The sequence below is a fragment of the Leuciscus leuciscus genome (assembly GCF_965113295.1).
Source record: "Leuciscus leuciscus genome assembly, chromosome: 4".
In the NCBI taxonomy this organism is placed as follows: Eukaryota; Metazoa; Chordata; class Actinopteri; order Cypriniformes; family Leuciscidae; genus Leuciscus; species Leuciscus leuciscus.
Genome location: NC_138728.1, coordinates 44,135,618 through 44,153,174, shown reverse-complemented (window position 1 = coordinate 44,153,174; position 17,557 = coordinate 44,135,618). Strand labels below are relative to the sequence as shown.

Genomic DNA, 17,557 nt, shown 5'->3' with positions numbered 1-17,557 from the left:
CGAGGCTGATCTCATGGTCCTTGCAAGGTGAGTTTCAGCGCGGTACACGGCCAGGTCGACTGTCTCAAAGAGATCAGGATGGGTTCCCCCAACAGTCTTTCCCAACGGGCCGTCCCAGAGGACGAGGTCTCCCACAATCTTGATTGGCTGGGGAACAAGGCGACCTTCCCGATGACTGATAAGGAGGTCAATCTTTGTGGGACGGACCAGTTCGTCTCTGGGTACATTGGGGAAGAACTTCTGCAGTTGCTCGGCAGTGACTGATTGAATCACCTCCGCGATGTTTTCCAGGCCATAGCAGATAATTCTATGCTCTGCCACTTTTCCCTTGGATGTCTTCACCTTCAACCGCAGGGAATATCTTTTGGTTAGGACTGTCTTCTTCATCCCCCCGACTCCATGGACTATAAGCCTGATGTTCTCACCGCACAGTCCAAGGCGATCAGCTGTTTCATTGGTGATATAATTGGTGTCAGATGCGAGGTCGATTAGGGAGCCAATAAGGCAACCCGAGTTTGTCGTCACTTCCATCAGCATCATCACCACTGGATGTTCTTGCAGTCCATCTCCAGCCTTGGCGTATACGGTTGATGATATTTTGTTTGAGAACGCATTCTTGTATTTCTCTCTTTGTTCTGGAGTAAGCTCTGCCAGAAACTCCTCTTGTTTGTTGGTTAGGCCAAGTTTCTTTCCTCCAAGTTTTATGGTACTCTGCTCCTCACTGCTGCTGTCCTTCTTTGGAGTCGATGGCTTAGGACACAGAAGGTAATTGTGGTCCGACACCCCTCCTTTCCGACAGTCTACTTTTGGGCAGAGGTATATGGGTGTGCATCCTTTCCCATCCTTGGGGTGGGGCCGCAAACACTTGGAGCACAACCCTAGCTTCTTCACATGGGCCCTTTTTCTTAAGAGATCTTGCTCCCTGAAGACCTTACACGCAAATAGCTTGCCGGCATGGGAGTCATCTTCACAGACAGTACAGCTGGAATAGTCGTCCTTCTGACCTGCTGTGGATTTAGTGAAAGCCTTCCTCCCTCTCTTATCTGGGTAGTCTGCAGCACCCTTTTCCACAGGGCCTTTGTCTGCAGGGCTTGACTCCAACTGATCCAACTCTTCAAGAATCTCCTCTTGCTTCTTCAAGAATCTTAGGAGGCAATCAAAATGATGCAGTGGAGAGAACCTGTTTACCGGATCAGTTTTGTGCATAATCCATTCCTTCTTGAGTGAACTGGGAAGCTTGCTTTCAAGCGATTGAGCAACAACACGGTTCTTCACAGCGTCCTCTTCACCAAGAATCTGGAGGTTACACAATGCCCTTTCCACAGCCTGGATCAATTCAATGGTTCTTCTTGGATTGTTTCCTTTAACGGGGGGAAGAGACTGGACCTCGTTTGTGATCATTAGGACTATTTTCGCTCTGTTCCCGTATTTGCTGTCCAGTAGCCTGAACATATCGTCAGCGGATCCACAGCTAGATAGGACGAGATCCTTCTTGACCTTTTCGTGGAGACTATTTAATAAGTGGAACTTTTTTATACATTCCACACCTTGTGGGTTACCCAATTCTTGTAGGTCCTCCCACTCAATCTTCCAGCGGTAATAGTCCCTCATGTCACCAGAGAAAGTGGGTAGCCGTGCTCTTTCAAGGCTGATTTGAGGCTTGAGATTAGAGTTTCCTTTGGTCCTTTCCGGGCTGCTTTGCTGTAAGAGAGGCCGGGTGTTCATGTCACGTTTACCCGTGTACGTTTTGGGCTTCAGCTCGAGATCGGCAGCCATATCAGAGAGGAAAGAAGCATCTTGTATCGGATCACCAACCGCGCTGCTATCATCTCCCAGGTTTCTTTCTCTACCCTTTACTTGGTCTGCTTCGTCCTCCTCCAGATTGTCAGACAACGCCAGGACTCTCTTCTTTAGTGTCCTATGGCGTGTCCTGAGATCTAATGCCTTCGAACCAGGAACCAACTCCTTCCACTCTACCAGCATTTCTCAGAGTTCAATGACCTCTCTTTCAAGACCTCTATTCCTTAGCCTGCGGTCCTTGATTGACTTCCGAGGGTTAACTTCCTCTTCCTCTGCCTGAGTGATGGCCGACTCAGCTGTTGTAGCCTGCTTGAAAAATGCCTCCTCTGCGTAGCTGGTCCAAAAGGTTTACTGGGTGGCTTTCTTTACCTCGAGAAACCTGTTCTCACACTCCTCTGTCTTTACATCAATTTGGTTTGCAGATGCTATGACTTCTTCATCCATTGACTCCCTCAGGGCCTCAGCATACTCATGTCCCGCATCTATGACTTTAGAAAAGTCTGTCCTGAAAATCTTCCATTCCCTGAGAACTTCAGTCGGTTCCAAGAGTCCCTGTTTGGTGAGAGTATGAGCTCTTTTGGTGAATGAAGCCTGTGCCCTTGATCGCACACTTTTAAGCTTTTCCAAGTCTGCCATTGTTACTCCCTTTGTGTTTCCTGCTCTTCACTGATCATTATTGGTGCTGCCCTGAATTTAGTGGAATTTTGTCGCCCATACTTAATGCCAATGGTTACATTTTTTAAAAAGTAAGTCACGCCCTCCTCAAAATCGGGTGTCTCGTTGTTATTTGAATATATAAATGTTTTTCCCATCGCTTAAGGCGCTGCTTGATCTGGCCTTAAGTGATGCTATCTTAATAGGTTACGGCTATATAACCCTTTCACATGTAAGTTTAAAATATTCTGGCTGACCCCCCCAGCGTGAGTTTTTCAAGGCGACCGTTATTTAGAACGTGTCACTTTATGGTTTCCATGGTGACGCATCATTGCTCGTCACCTGACACACCGCAGCAACAACAGAGCTGAATGAATGATGATCTGCTTTTATGTCATTTTTCCTTTTTTTAAAATATTCACAAATTTGTTAGATATGGCATGAAATATCTGATATTCCGATTGTCAAATATATGCAAGTGGAAGTGTTTTGTTGTTTAAACACCTTTATACAGGGTTCGTGCAGGTTTCAGCAAGTCAAATTTAAGACCTTTTTAAGACATTTTAAGACCATAAAGATTGAAATTTAAGACCTACACGACGCATTACCAAAAAAATATTCAAATCAAAGAAATTCTGAAAAAAAATCTTTTTTTTTTTTAATTCAGTCATTGAACAAGCATTAATTTAATTTACAGATAAAGCAATTAGTAACCTTCCACAACAACGTGCAAAATGAAAATAGGCTAGAACAAATAAAATAGATTTCATCTCATATTTATTTACGTTACAAAACGGCATATTAATAGCCTAATAGAGATTGAACAGGCTACTTCAACCCATGTAACACACACTCAGTCACTCACTCACACACACATCAGATAATCCATTTAGATAGATGCTTACCTCTGTATAGCTAGTTAGAGTATCTATATCTATCTAACATGGATTATCTGATCTAACATGGATTATCTGATAAGAGAGAGAGAGAGAGAGAGAGAGAGAGAGAGAGAGAGAGAGATTACATATGACTAAGTTCCTCCCCTTTAGCACCAATCTCAGCCTCAATTTTTCTTAGTTCAGCCATTTTGTCTTTGTATGCCCTTCTAAGGGCATTTGACTTCGATAGGAGCTGGGTCATCTTTGAGCCAGCCTTTCCCTCGGCTTCCTCTGCAAGCATGTCTGCCTCCCTGGCAAGACAGTTGGACGCCTCTTTTAAACTGGTCTTCCTCTTTTTTAGTTGCTCTAAACCATCCTCTGCCAGCTTTCTCTTCTGGCTCTGCATTTCCGATTCTTTCCTGGTGCGCTCCAGATCAAGAAAGATGCGGTACCTTGACCGGGCTGCACCCACACATGTTAGGAGCTCTCTGGTGAGGGGAACCTTTGTCACACCCCCATGCATCTCTACATAGTCGCAGATCAGCCTATTTGTGACAATGGTCTCCTCATGCATATTTTTCTGCCTTTTTCAATCTCCACCTACAGACCCAAACTGTTACCGACCCATCTCCGTCCTGCCCTGCCTTTCAAAAGTCTTTGAAAGTCAAGTCAACAAACAGATAATAGGTCATCTTGAGTCACATAATTTCCTCTCTGATATGCAATCTGGCTTCAGAGCTGGTCATGGGTGCACCTCAGCAACACTAAAGGTCCTAAACGATGTTATAACAGCTCTCGACCAAAAACAACACAGTGCTGCTGTCTTTATTGACTTGGCCAAAGCTTTCGATTCTGTCAATCACAGTGTTCTTATTGGAAAACTTAAGGCCCTGGGTTTCTCAAACACGTGCCTTTCCTGGTTTTCTAATTATTTCACTGACAGATTTCAGTGTGTTAAGTCTGAGGGCCGGCTGTCTGAGCCTCTGGCTGTAACTATGGGGGTGCCCCAAGGCTTGATTCTTGGCCCGATGTTATTCTCTGTTTATATTAATGATGTCGCTCGTGCTGCGGGCAACTCTCTTATTCATCTCTACGCAGAATCCACTGTTTCGATCACTACTTTTAAAGCTTTACTCTCAAATTTACTGACGGACCACTGTACATGTTGATGCTCTTTGTGAACAAAGACTTATGTATTTTTGCACATATTCAACTAAATGGCTGTCATTGCATTTATTTGCACATTATCAACTTATCCATGTTGGACTATACTATTATCCTACTGCCATTTCTCTTGCACTGCCATGTGCAATACTTTTTAACTGAATCTGAATGTCTTCTATATTTATGACTGTGTAGTTGAATGTTGGTATGTCATGTGTAATTTCATGTCGCCTTGTACTCTGCGCCTTATCTGGCCAGGTCGCGGTTGCAAATGAGAACTTGTTCTCAACCGATTAACCTGGTTAAATAAAGGTAAAATAAAATAAAATCTACACAGAAGCAGCAGTTTTCATTTTTGCAAATCATACATTATTACGATAGATAGATAGATAGATAGATAGATAGATAGATAGATAGATAGACAGACAATTTATTATAAAAGCATACATCTAACTTACACATTTACCCAAATTATCATACGCCTGTTTAACCGAAGTTAATTTGGGTGGGTTTCTCCATCCCCAATGTCCCTGACGAGAACGTCGGTCTCCTCGGCTGTGAACCGCTGCTGGCGCGCGTCTGGCAAATCCGCCGTTATAATAGGAATCCGCTTTAGCCCATAAGAACCCGTGGTGACGCGGGTGTCACAAACACTGGTGATTATCTAGAAAGGTCTTTTTAAAGCATTATCCCTTATTTTTTAACTCAGGAAGTCCCTAAGTGACATATAAGGAACACCCAGGTTCAGTCATGTGACAATGTGTGCATTTTTGTTGCCATGGCAACATTTCCAAAATTATGGCCTGTCTGGTTAGCACATGTTGCAGTGTCAGCAATTTCTAAAAACACTTGTTTTTGTTACTAAAGGTATGTTTCAACCCATGCAACAATTTTAATGTTTTAATAACATATCCTAGATTACACTTAACCTGATTTTAATACATTTCTTGAACAAATTGATATAAAACCAGTTGTGAAAATATTGTAGTGACATATATGTCACATCGGGCTGTTAACCTTAAAACAGTAGGTGGAATTTTGATGTGACGTATATGTCACATTAAGAAAAATGGTAATGAGCTGCTCAATTAATTTATCTGATTCAATTATTTTATTGTTATATATTTATTGCTGCTCATTTCAAAGCATATTTTAACAAATGGAAAGATAAAAATAATGTCATAATTAATTACATTGTTAATGAAATGTATTTTGAAACTATTTTGCATACCTGTAACTAAAACAAGATGTTGATAGCATATGTTGGTCCTATTTTAGGTTATTTTAACTTTTTTGTAGTAAGAATAACATGAATAGATTCAGGAAACAACTTGATGTTCAGAATGTGCTGAAAATTATCCAGGGAGATAACAGTGAGTATGAGGGATGTGACAGTGACTATAGGAAGAAGACATTGATGACCCTGATTACACCCTTAGCAAGAAAGACATGGAGGAAGATGAATCAAATGGGTCTGATTCAGACAATAACATTGTCATGATTCTGTCCTCTAGTCCTTGAGTTTTCTAGTTCTGAGACAGGATCATGGCAGACCCATGTTTGTGTACAACACATGGTCTTTGGTTTGGGCCTTGTGCTTGTGTGTCTCGTTACTTTACCCCGCCCCCTTGTTATCCTCGTTTGTCATGATTGTCTAGTTAGCATCACCTGTTCCACTTATTGGTTCTTCTATTTAGTCTCCTTGTGTTTGCTGTCTTGTGTCGGTTCATTGTGATCCTTACCTCTGTGTGATCATTGTAAGTTTTGAGACCTTGTGATATCCTGTGAGTTTCTTGTTCCAGAGTATTGTCTAGTTATTGTTAGTTATAGTCTTAGTTTAGTCTCTTTGTGTTCTGTCTACGTTTTGCCCCCTCGTGGGTTTTGTTTTCCCTGTTTGTTAGTAATTAAACTATTTGTTGTACATCCTGTTTGGGTTCATCCGTATTTATTGTGACAAACATCAAGTGATTTAGATTTAGAAGCTGCACAACCAAACAACCTCTGGGAAGCAAAATACAACCAGCCAGGGTAAAAAAATAAATAAATAAAAATATTGGAGAAAGAAACTTTTTGAAATCCCTGAGTGCACATTCAAAGGGCCAAGTGTCACACACCGCCATAATATCTTCTAATGCCCCTGGAGTATTTCAGAAAGTTCATAACAGCAGAAATGCTTGAGCTCCTAGACTAGAGGAACAAATTTGTACAGTGTGCAAAAATCTGGAACTCAGAAGAATGTCAACACTACTGTTAAAGAAATGGACATACTGATTGGTATCCATCTGCGCATGGGTCTGCACCTCATGCCAGGAAATCGTGCATACTGGGAAAATGACACAAGGTGTCCCATGGTGGCCGACAACATGTCACGCAACCGTTTTCAGACCCTGGTAGCAAGCCTACACTTAATTGACAACAATGATTCGGCAAATCGGAAAGAAGGGGATAAGTGTTGGAAGATCCTTCCATGGCTTGATATGTTTCGCAAACAATGCCTGGCTATCTTCCCAGAAAAGTAATAATTTTGATATATGTGACCCGTCACGGAAACCAGGGACACAAGTCGGCAGCACAACTTTCGAGCAAAATGAGAAAGAAGCGTTTTGATTTTCGTTTTTTTGCAGAATCTGTTAGTTGAGATCACGAAGAAGCCTCTCCATATTTGAGATAGCAGTATTGGTATATTTAACCCTCTGAGGTCGAGAAACGCGCCGACGCGTTTTGCTGGATTTTTTTCACATAGCAGCAACATAAACTTAAATTACTCCGTCATTTATGGTTATACAGAAAAAAGAAATATAAAAAAATAATATGTGATATTTTTACTTTTGTATGTGTCCACTTACAATCAAATCAAAACATTGTGCTTTTGTAAAATAAAGAAAATAAACAGTGTGTGCGTTCTGCCTCTCCGTCGCGGTGAACTTTTTTTTCTTGAGCACGTCTATAAACTGAAACATAACTCAGCGAATACTTCTCACACATTTATGAGCCATATACCTTTATACACATTTAAGTGTGTACTTTTAAATGATCGGATTCAAACTGCAAACAAATATTCTCTGTTTAAGTAATTTGTATAAAACCAACAGGATGTCCAGTATCTCAAACGCTTGCTAATTACTTTTTAATTCGACACGCCCACTCGCGCAAAAGAGATTCACATGCAAATCTCCACATGGGACGCGAACGCCCTCGTTACCTCAAACACAAAACACCAAAAAACTTCACAAGTCTCTGCTTTTCGTCGAGTTTGGAAGACGCGCTGTGAGCTTACATTGGATTTAACTCAGAAGAAGAAGAACGCGATTTGAAGACAAGAAAGATGTAAGGTAAGAAATTCTTACTTATTAGTTTATGGTATTGTTGCATAAACTTCACATTGCAGTTGAACTGTTGCTAGATATATGGTGAATATTATACTATTTAGACCCGTGTTTCCTGTTAAATACTGTTTGTGGATATCTGCTCAAACATATGTATAACCATAATGTTTAATATTTTGGAGCGCGATGGCGTTTGAATGTATCATATTTTGGAGCGCGCTGTGGGTTTGAGTATCATATTTTTGAGCGCGCTGTGGGTTTGAATGTATCATATTTTGGAGCGCGATTGCGTTTGAAAGGAAAAATGCACCAAACATTAGGCTTTATGTTTTTACTATTATCTCATTTCATATCATCATAACGAATGGAAACATTTGAAGTAACATATGATAATCAATATATTTTTCTCTAGCGTAGTTGTTCTTGAAATCTTTTGGAAGATTTAATTTATTGTTATTATTATTTTATGCAGCACTGCGTAGCCTATGCCTACAAGGCACAACAAACCTGGTGTTCATTATATATTGTTGGAAACGTGTGTGTGTGTGTGTGTGTATTCTGTGAATTTTAAAAATAAATTTTAACCAGAAAAATCTAAAATCTATTCCCAAAATCGTGCAGCCCTATAGTTTGTCTTGATATCAGTATGTTCACAGTTTTTTCCTTTTTTTTTTTCTTTCAGGGACCAGATGCAACTGAGTCCTGCTGACTTCAACATTCACATGAGTCTCTGTACATGAACATGGTAAAGTGAAAATTAAACACCTTGGAAATGAAAGGTATGTACAATGTTTTTAGGAATGGCACAAAGGTCTCTGTCTTTGGATCATTGTTTTCAATGTGCTCTTTTGTCATTTGTATTTTTGGATTGTGTTGTGTTGTAAATAAATCCAAACAATCTAAAAGCCATTCTTTTTTAAATCTCCTCATTCTTTGTGCAAGGTTGCTCTGAATGACAGGGCCTGATCGCTCCTAATAGGGCAGTTAGGGGAGTGTCTTTGTCTTTCTCAGGTGTTAAAAGCTTACATATTAATGAGATGATCACGCCTCTTCGCATATGGCTTTGTCACACAAAACACGTCTTAGAAATTTTAAATCAATATATTGTCTTATCTGAATGAGCAGTCAGGGTGATTTTCACATAGTTTTGGAGCAAATATTCTAGGCTATGTCATACAATTTTCAAAAGTCTTGTGAAGAAATAATCAGTATGGGTTTCATGGCCTTATTTCAGTGAGATTTTTTTTTTGTATTTTCACAAACCACGCATAAATGTCATTATCTCAAAACTACAAACTTTTACATACATGCTGCTGATATATTATTGTAGCAGAGTTTGTGCTGAATACAGTGCTGAATACAATCAGACTTTAGCCATGAAAATGTCACTAGTAACAGAAAAAAACACAAATGTCAGAGCATGTCAGAACACCTCCAGGGCCCAGAAAACAGCTCAGACCTCAGAGGGTTAAAAGCGTACATTTTGATTTTGAAATCGGCTTGTTTTTCGGAGATTCTAGAACGCAGTAGGGGCGTGTCATTGTCTGTGTGTATTTCCATACTGAATAAGCCGTGGCTACTTATTATGCAGCGCTCTGGCCGGCTCTATCTGATTTCAAAATTCAATGAACATGGACGCCAATAACATTACGATGTCCAGCAATCGATTTAAATAGTAGGTTACATGGGGTTTAATTTGTCGTTTAATGAGATGTAGCCTAATACATGTTGTCAGTGCCAATACATAGATCCGCCCATTTAATTAACGTGTATATGAATGGTACAGTGGTAGAGCTTTCGCCAGCCGTGTCAGAGGTTGAGAGTTTGAATCCGCCCTTGTATGGATTTTTTTTTCGCATAGTTTTTTTTCTCTCATCAAAACGATTATGTTCATCAGTGGTTGTATATCAAGCAGGGACACGCAAACGTTTGAATTATTTTGTTATTTCAACAGAACGAATAGAGAGTATCCGCAACGGATTGAAGCGCGCGTCGAGTGAAGACAATGCAGTGTGTGCGCGAGCCACACGAGTAAACACTGTAGCCTATCTGCGCCACTGATCGCAGCGGCAACGAGCACTTTGATCACTTGATTTAAAAAAAAAAAACACATTTCAGCGCTAGTATCTTATTTAAAAAACGAACGAAATGAATGCTCTGCCAGTTAACTGGAGATGTTTTATTTAGAGAATTTGTAGAATTGGTACATTCAGGGGGGAGGGGGAGACGGGGGAGCTTTACAGGGGGTATGACTTATCTAAATGAGATGTAAATGAGCCCTATTGTCATTCCCAGAAGGGCGAGAACTCGCCAATCTTTAGAAGCAGATTTCTACCATTTCAGTTTTTTTTGAGTGCCTACCTTCAAATGGCCACAACTTCTCCAAATATTATCAGATTTACATGTGTTACACATCGTTGGAAAGCTTGAATACTACACTTTCAGAATATGTGAATAACTCAAAATGCCCCAGAACCGACTTGTGTCCCTACTTTCCGTGACTGGTCACATATGTTGTGGAAAAGAAAATAAACAGAAAAAAAAAACTGTTATTAAGCAAAAAAATGTTTTTTTTCAGCAGAGAAATAAACGCCCAATGTGACATATATGTAACATTAAAAATGTATCATAAACGCCCAATGTCACATATATGTTACATTACAGATCTTTCACAAGGAGGGGTTGTATTTCAGAAACAACTGCAGAAACATGTTATAAGTGGTCCATTTGGTCTGTTTTATATGCCCCATAATTTTCCTATAAGGAGAAATTGGTCCGGGTTCTTATGGGTTAGAACAAGCGCGCCTGCTCTTAAAGGGAATGTGAGATGACATTCTGATTGGTTTATTTCACGTTACGCCCAAACCACACCTATGAATAATGAAGCTACTTCAGACCAACCCCACACCTATGAATAATGAAGCTACTTCAGACCAACCCCTTTTAGATTTGCGCCGGGCGCAAGAGGCATTTATCCCGCCGGGAAAACAGCAACAGCGCCGGAGATCCGCCCACAAAGTTACTTGCGCTTTGCGCTTGACACTTGCGTTTCAGATCGTTAAAATAGGGCCCAGCATGTTTTTCACAAGTAATACAAGTTATTTAATTTTATATTTGACACATACTGTACAGGCATTCATTTCTGTGAGGCACTAGTAATATTATAACGAACATTGTAAACTGGAAGATGTGGTTTTGGGATTATCGCAACATAAATGCAGCCAATTTCTTCATTAAGGATGCAAATTGTTTTTGACAAGAGAACATCAATATTTATATTCATATCCTAAAGAGAAGTCCTCAGGCGGCTACTGTAACATAAAGGTAGGTCTTTGGAGTCTGAGACATATTGAACTGACTCTCAATAGAGCTCATAATAGTGAACTAATCCAATCATGAGTGTCAGCATCACTTCCTAATTATTTAAAATTGTAAACAAATTATAATTTAGTATTATTCTATGTTTAAGTTTGAAATAAACATACGTCCATCTTTTGGTAAGAGTAGTAGTCACAATCTCAACCCATTTGAGGCACAAGCTTCTGTAAAAAAAACCCACAATTGTTCACTTTTTAGACGTTACTTTTGTGATTAGTAATTAATTGGTTATTCTTTCTTAGTTCACAAGTAGTTCTCAATGAGGATATATTTCTTTAGTAATAATCAAATACCCACCAAGGAACTACCTTTGTACTAAATTAGATATGACTTACTGCTTAGTTAATATTGCTTCCATATTAGTTAATAGTATTAAGTTCGGTGTTAATGCAGTACTACCTATTACTTCCTGCATAGCTACTTGTTAACTACGGACCATTATTCTAAAGTGTTAACTTAAAAGGTTTGAAAGTTAAATTATTTGTAATGACCTTTGCTATCGGGCTATGATACAAAATCTTTACCCACTGGCAAAAGTTCTGACCACATCCAAAACGTCTGAGTATATCAAATAAATAAGACCACTCGACTCTGTCAAATGTAGAGCCGTCCTTCTCATAAACAATATTAAGAACTCGCCTGATATTATGGAAGGCCTGTCTATTTCGGACAAAACCATTTTGGTCAATTTTAACATTTTAAGTCACCGTACAGGATCTACATCACTGACACTGTCATCAGGTGACACAGATATCTTTGTGTGCCTATAATACCACATAACAGTCAATTGGAGAAATCTTGGCCTCCAAGAGCTCTGGCTCATCCGCAACTCAGGAGTGAAAAGATCAATATTACCACTTCATGATATCTGCATAGCGCTGGGAGACGAGCTCACACAGAGTCTCCCAGCACTACATGCGCTGACTGGGTGCGATACAACCAGCTAAATATCAACCAAACTTGCAGCTCTGAACACTGTCCGTAAACCAGACAACTCTTCTCTGATTCTCAATTTCAACTGTCCACAGCTAACAGAGAGTGCAATACAAATGGTGGAAACATTCTTGGTCAAATGTCTCAAACCATCAACGGATATGGAGACATTTGACGACCTGCGCATTTCTGCGTTCGATAGTAACAGAGCCGATCAGCCCTATACGCACACTACGCAAAGTGCGTAGGGCCCCGCAAATTACTCAAGGCCCCGCCTCCCCTCGTGTCAAAGCGCGTCAATCAATGTTTACAATATCGATGAGAAAATGAAGCGGAACTATCTTTCTGGTCACGAAAAGAGAGAGAAAAAAACACCATGAGAGTTAATTGCGGCAACAGTTATCAGGTAGACTTGTGTGCTCTCCTCTCAAAGTTTGATGTCAGCAAAGAACAGTAGGCTAAAGTTAAGTTGATGTGCGTTGATTTATTATGTTTAATAAACGACAAAGGACAACGGTGTTTGTTTATAAACTGCAGCTCGGAAAAGATAACCGCGTCGCGCGTTAACATGCGATCATATGAACGTGCATGAAATGAAACGCGCACTTTCCAGCAGAAACATCTGTTGTGAGTTGGGACCAGTACAATATGGGCGTGATGGCACTCCTCATTATAGTTTTAAAACAAGACGATGATTATCTAGTCGCTAAGTCAAGGTTTAGTTACAACTCTGCACTAATGCAATATGGAAAGCAATGTATTGACATTGACTATTGATAGGCTCCATTGAATTTAAAATGTTGATTGGCTGGAGATTCTGGTCAATATGGATGCACATCCCTCAGTAAATAATAACCATCAAGAATCAAGAGTATCAAGAATTACTTTGATCATTTAAAAACACAGTGACATGCTATGGCGCCATTTTAGCTTTTATTCATTCACAGGATATGCATTTTTGATATCAATAATTCAATTTGTACTATTTAAAATGTGAATTCTTGATATTAAGAATTAACTTTTTACTAGTAACAATGTCTTCTGATATCAGGAATTACATTTTCACTAGAACTAGTTAAAGGAGGGATTGTAGTGGGAACACTGGGGTGTCAGGTGTGACTGTGTGGAAATGGCAAATAGTTCATGGCTCACGGGTCAGGTATGAGGGAAAAAACAGAATTTTGCTTAGGGCCCCAGGGAGGTCAGGATCGGCTCTGGATAGTAATGCCCTTAAGGTGGACTTTGAGAGGACCGCTTGCACCTCAACTAATGCAAGAAAACATACACACTCACCTAAAGGATTATTAGGAACACCATACTAATACTGTGTTTGACCCCCTTTCGCCTTCAGAACTGCCTTAATTCTACGTGGCATTGATTCAACAAGGTGCTGAAAGCATTCTTTTGAAATGTTGGCCCATATTGATAGGATAGCATCTTGCAGTTGATGGAGATTTGTGGGATGCACATCCAGGGCACGAAGCTCCCGTTCCACCACATCCCAAAGATGCTCTATTGGGTTGAGATCTGGTGACTGTGGGGGCCATTTTAGTACAGTGAACTCATTGTTATGTTCAAGAAACCAATTTGAAATGATTCGAGCTTTATGACATGGTGCATTATCCTGCTGGAAGTAGCCATCAGAGGATGGGTACATGGTGGTCATAAAGGGATGGACATGGTCAGAAACAATGCTCAGGTAGGCCGTGGCATTTAAACGATGCCCAATTGGCACTAAGGGGCCTAAAGTGTGCCAAGAAAACATCCCCCACACCATTACACTACCACCACCAGCCTGCACAGTGGTAACAAGGCATGATGGATCCACGTTCTCATTCTGTTTACGCCAAATTCTGACTCTACCATCTGAATGTCTCAACAGAAATCAAGACTCATCAGACCAGGCAACATTTTTCCAGTCTTCAACTGTCCAATTTTGGTGAGCTCGTGCAAATTGTAGCCTCTTTTTCCTATTTGTAGTGGAGATGAGTGGTACCCGGTGGGGTCTTCTGCTGTTGTAGCCCATCCGCCTCAAGGTTGTGCATGTTGTGGCTTCACAAATGCTTTGCTGCATACCTCGGTTGTAACAAGTGGTTATTTCAGTAAAAGTTGCTCTTCTATCAGCTTGAATCAGTCGGCCCATTCTCCTCTGACCTCTAGCATCAACAAGGCATTTTCGCCCACAGGACTGCCGCATACTGGATGTTTTTCCCTTTTCACACCATTCTTTGTAAACCCTAGAAATGGTTGTGCGTGAAAATCCCAGTAACTGAGCAGATTGTAAAATACTCAGACCGGCCCGTCTGGCACCAACAACCATGCCACGCTCAAAATTGCTTAAATCACCTTTCTTTCCCATTCTGACATTCAGTTTGGAGTTCAGAAGATTGTCTTGACCAGGACCACACCCCTAAATGCATTGAAGCAACTGCCATGTGATTGGTTGATTAGATAATTGCATTAATGAGAAATTGAACAGGTGTTCCTAATAATCCTTTAGGTGAGTGTACATTCCTTTTGGAAAGAAGCAATTGGTGTATTATCTAAATTATTTGTAGTGGAGTGGGAAATCCCCCTATACCTCCCCCTGGTGGAGAACTGAATTATCTGCCCAGTAGATTAGCGGTGTCAGGTAACCGGCTGGTTAATCATTACAATGATTGCGCGTTTAAATATAAGTGCAACGTTCAAATGGCTGGGTGTGCGTTAGAGATGCGCGGATGGGCTATTATTTAATCCGCAACCGCATCACAAAACTCATCATCCGTCCGCCATCCATCCGCTCCAACGTTTTTGACCAATTTTCAAAACCGCACCCGCCCGCCATCCGCTGATTGGTGTATACATATATTTTTCATTTGATTGGTTCAACCGCCCGCCACCCGCCCGAATTGAATTAAAATATTATTTTTCGTCACGTCATCCGCCCGATCTGCGGTTTATCCGCGGAGTCCGCGGCTGTAACCGCCAACCGCGCATCTCTAGTGTGCGTTACTCTTTGCATCCTGGTCGCCTGTTCCTAGTGGAGTCTTGTGGTTCGGGGCATTTATTCTGTTCATTGTTTGATCAGGTATGTGAATGAGTGGAACGTGGAATGTGATTTTATAATATTGGTGTATAATTTAAAGTCTGTGCTCTGTAGTCACTACTAGGGCTGGGACGGTTACTGCAATACAGCGGTCACGTGACGCCTATATAATGTATTTGTAATTGTAGTGATTCGTCAATTTAGCTCAAAGGAATTATTAATAAATTTATAGGGAATTCGAAAGAATCACTTATTACAACCGAGCAAATGACTCGTTCAGGGTTCATTTGAACTGGCTGTAACTATCAGCTCTGCAACGGATATAAATATCCAAACTATAGTGAAACACTATAGTTAGCAAGGTAACTTAGATCAGAAGTTTAAGACATTAAATTTGTAAGCACATAACACAAGTAACATTCTCTTTAAAATACAAACAAGACTTTATTGATTATTCTAACACATAAAACTAATATCTAACACAAACACACGCACAGACATTCATACGAGTTGTAGAAAGAAAGAGAGAGTGAGAAAAGAATGAGTTTTAAGAGTGAGATGATAAAATCCAAGAGTCTGGAGGCTACTTGCTTGTCTTTGCGTTCCTTTTCGGGATTCCCTTCGTTGCGTTTTCCTCGTGCTTGGATAGATGTCTGGGGCGGCCAATCACGTGGTGTGCTGGCGGATGGATGGAAAGTCTTTGTTTGAAGCTGGCTTTTTGCAGTCGAATCGTGGACCGAAACTTTGCTGCAAAACTTAACTTAGAACCGAGACTCACAACGGAAAAGAAAAGAAAGCTCAGAAAAGAAAGAAAATTGAGATGAGAGTAGTTAGATGGCTTGAATGAAGTTGTTGAACCCATGTTTTTCTGATCTTGATTTGGTTTATTTCGTCTGCGCGTTTACATGGTTACTAGTCTTTCTGGTCTCTTCTCCCTTTGCGCACTTTTTCTAACCTTGTTTTAACAAAGCTTTGTTCAGGTCTAAAGATTTTAAACTCAAATGTTTGTCCAGCCTCCTGGATCAGTTCTGACCAATTAGACACTGTCTTTATTTGTCTCATCATAAATCATGCGTTATTTCTGATCTCCTTACACTCCAGCACTAGCAGAGAGAAAAGAGGCCACAGTTTAGACATTTTTACTATTATAAGAATAGGAAACATTTTACACAGATTTCAATCAAGCCATCTTTTGAGTTAAGAACATACAATCATATTGATAGGAGACACGACACACTTGCATTCAAACATCTAATAGTTATAACACTTACATGAATTATATGGGATCTAAGCATATTAGACACACATATATTGTAGACACAATATAGAATTATGTAGTTGCATGATGTTTGATTATAAGTCCATCGAGAATTGTTCTGGGATGATTTTATGTATTTTTGTAGTTAAAGTCTCAGTCTCTTTGGTTTTAAGAGATTTCAACCTTGGGCTCATTGAGAGTTCCTTAAGAAGAAGGCGGTCTGTTTTGTATCTGTCGTGGGGGTCCAGCAACTTCTGCTGTTATCTTGATCGGGCACCAAGCTTTTGCCATCTCTGAACCAATCAGTCTTTCCCAAACAATCTAACTTTGACAACGTTCTTCCTTTAGTTTGGCCATAAAAAGTTCTTAGTGTAGCCTGGCTGGAGCCTGGATGGGTGATTTGGGGTCTGGAATGTTGAGTTCTGTGTGGAATTATGTTTGAACAAATCACCTGGAAAATCCTACACCTACCTCGGGTCTGTGCTTGTCACGGTCATCACCAAAAAAAATAAAAAATAAATAAACACTGGCCTTCACATGTGTTCACGTTGTGTCTAATGACAGGGATTCAATGATTCTAATGACATGGATTGTGTCTAATAACATTGTGTCTTACATGGATTCAAGGTTTTCCAAAAAAAACGTATCATCAAAAGATGGAGCAAATCTGACCTTTCACAAGTTGGAGAGCGCAATGTTCCATGACACATAATAACATTTCATTTGTAGGCTATTGACTATAACCCCTTATTTACACTCTGTGGCACGTTACGGCTGCGACGCGGCTACCGGAGCTGATCGCGCCTACTCTAGTCAATGCTTGTGTTTACACGACGCAGCACATTTCAGAAGCGTCTCTCCGCGCCGCTTCGCTAAAGATAGGCGCCTAGTCTATTTTAGACGGACACCGCGTCCAAGCCGCACCGTAAATAAAAAAAAAAGTACAAAATAAATAAAAAGTCAATTTCAAAATAAACACCCTGTGCAGACTCCCAATTATATTGCAAATGTCTTATAGCCTATAAATTGAAGCCCCAAAAGCAGGACCTCAGCTTTTAATTGCACATGCTCATTTAACGCAATTCTCTCACGTGAAGACCGTGTTTGTCAACCCTTGCAGAGTCGCGGCAAGTGCACA

The 17,557-nt window shown here is 40.4% G+C and overlaps 2 long non-coding RNA genes across 2 annotated transcripts in view; both read left to right on the top strand.

Annotated features, from left to right (window-relative positions):
* The window catches only part of LOC309496186, an 89,545-nt gene that overhangs the window by 45,003 nt on the left and 26,985 nt on the right, over window positions 1-17,557 (top strand). The window lies entirely within an intron of this gene.
* Window positions 7,174-9,896, top strand: LOC309496181. Its single transcript, XR_014205038.1, has 2 exons — window positions 7,174-7,828; window positions 8,505-9,896. It is a non-coding gene; the product is annotated as an uncharacterized lncRNA (long non-coding RNA).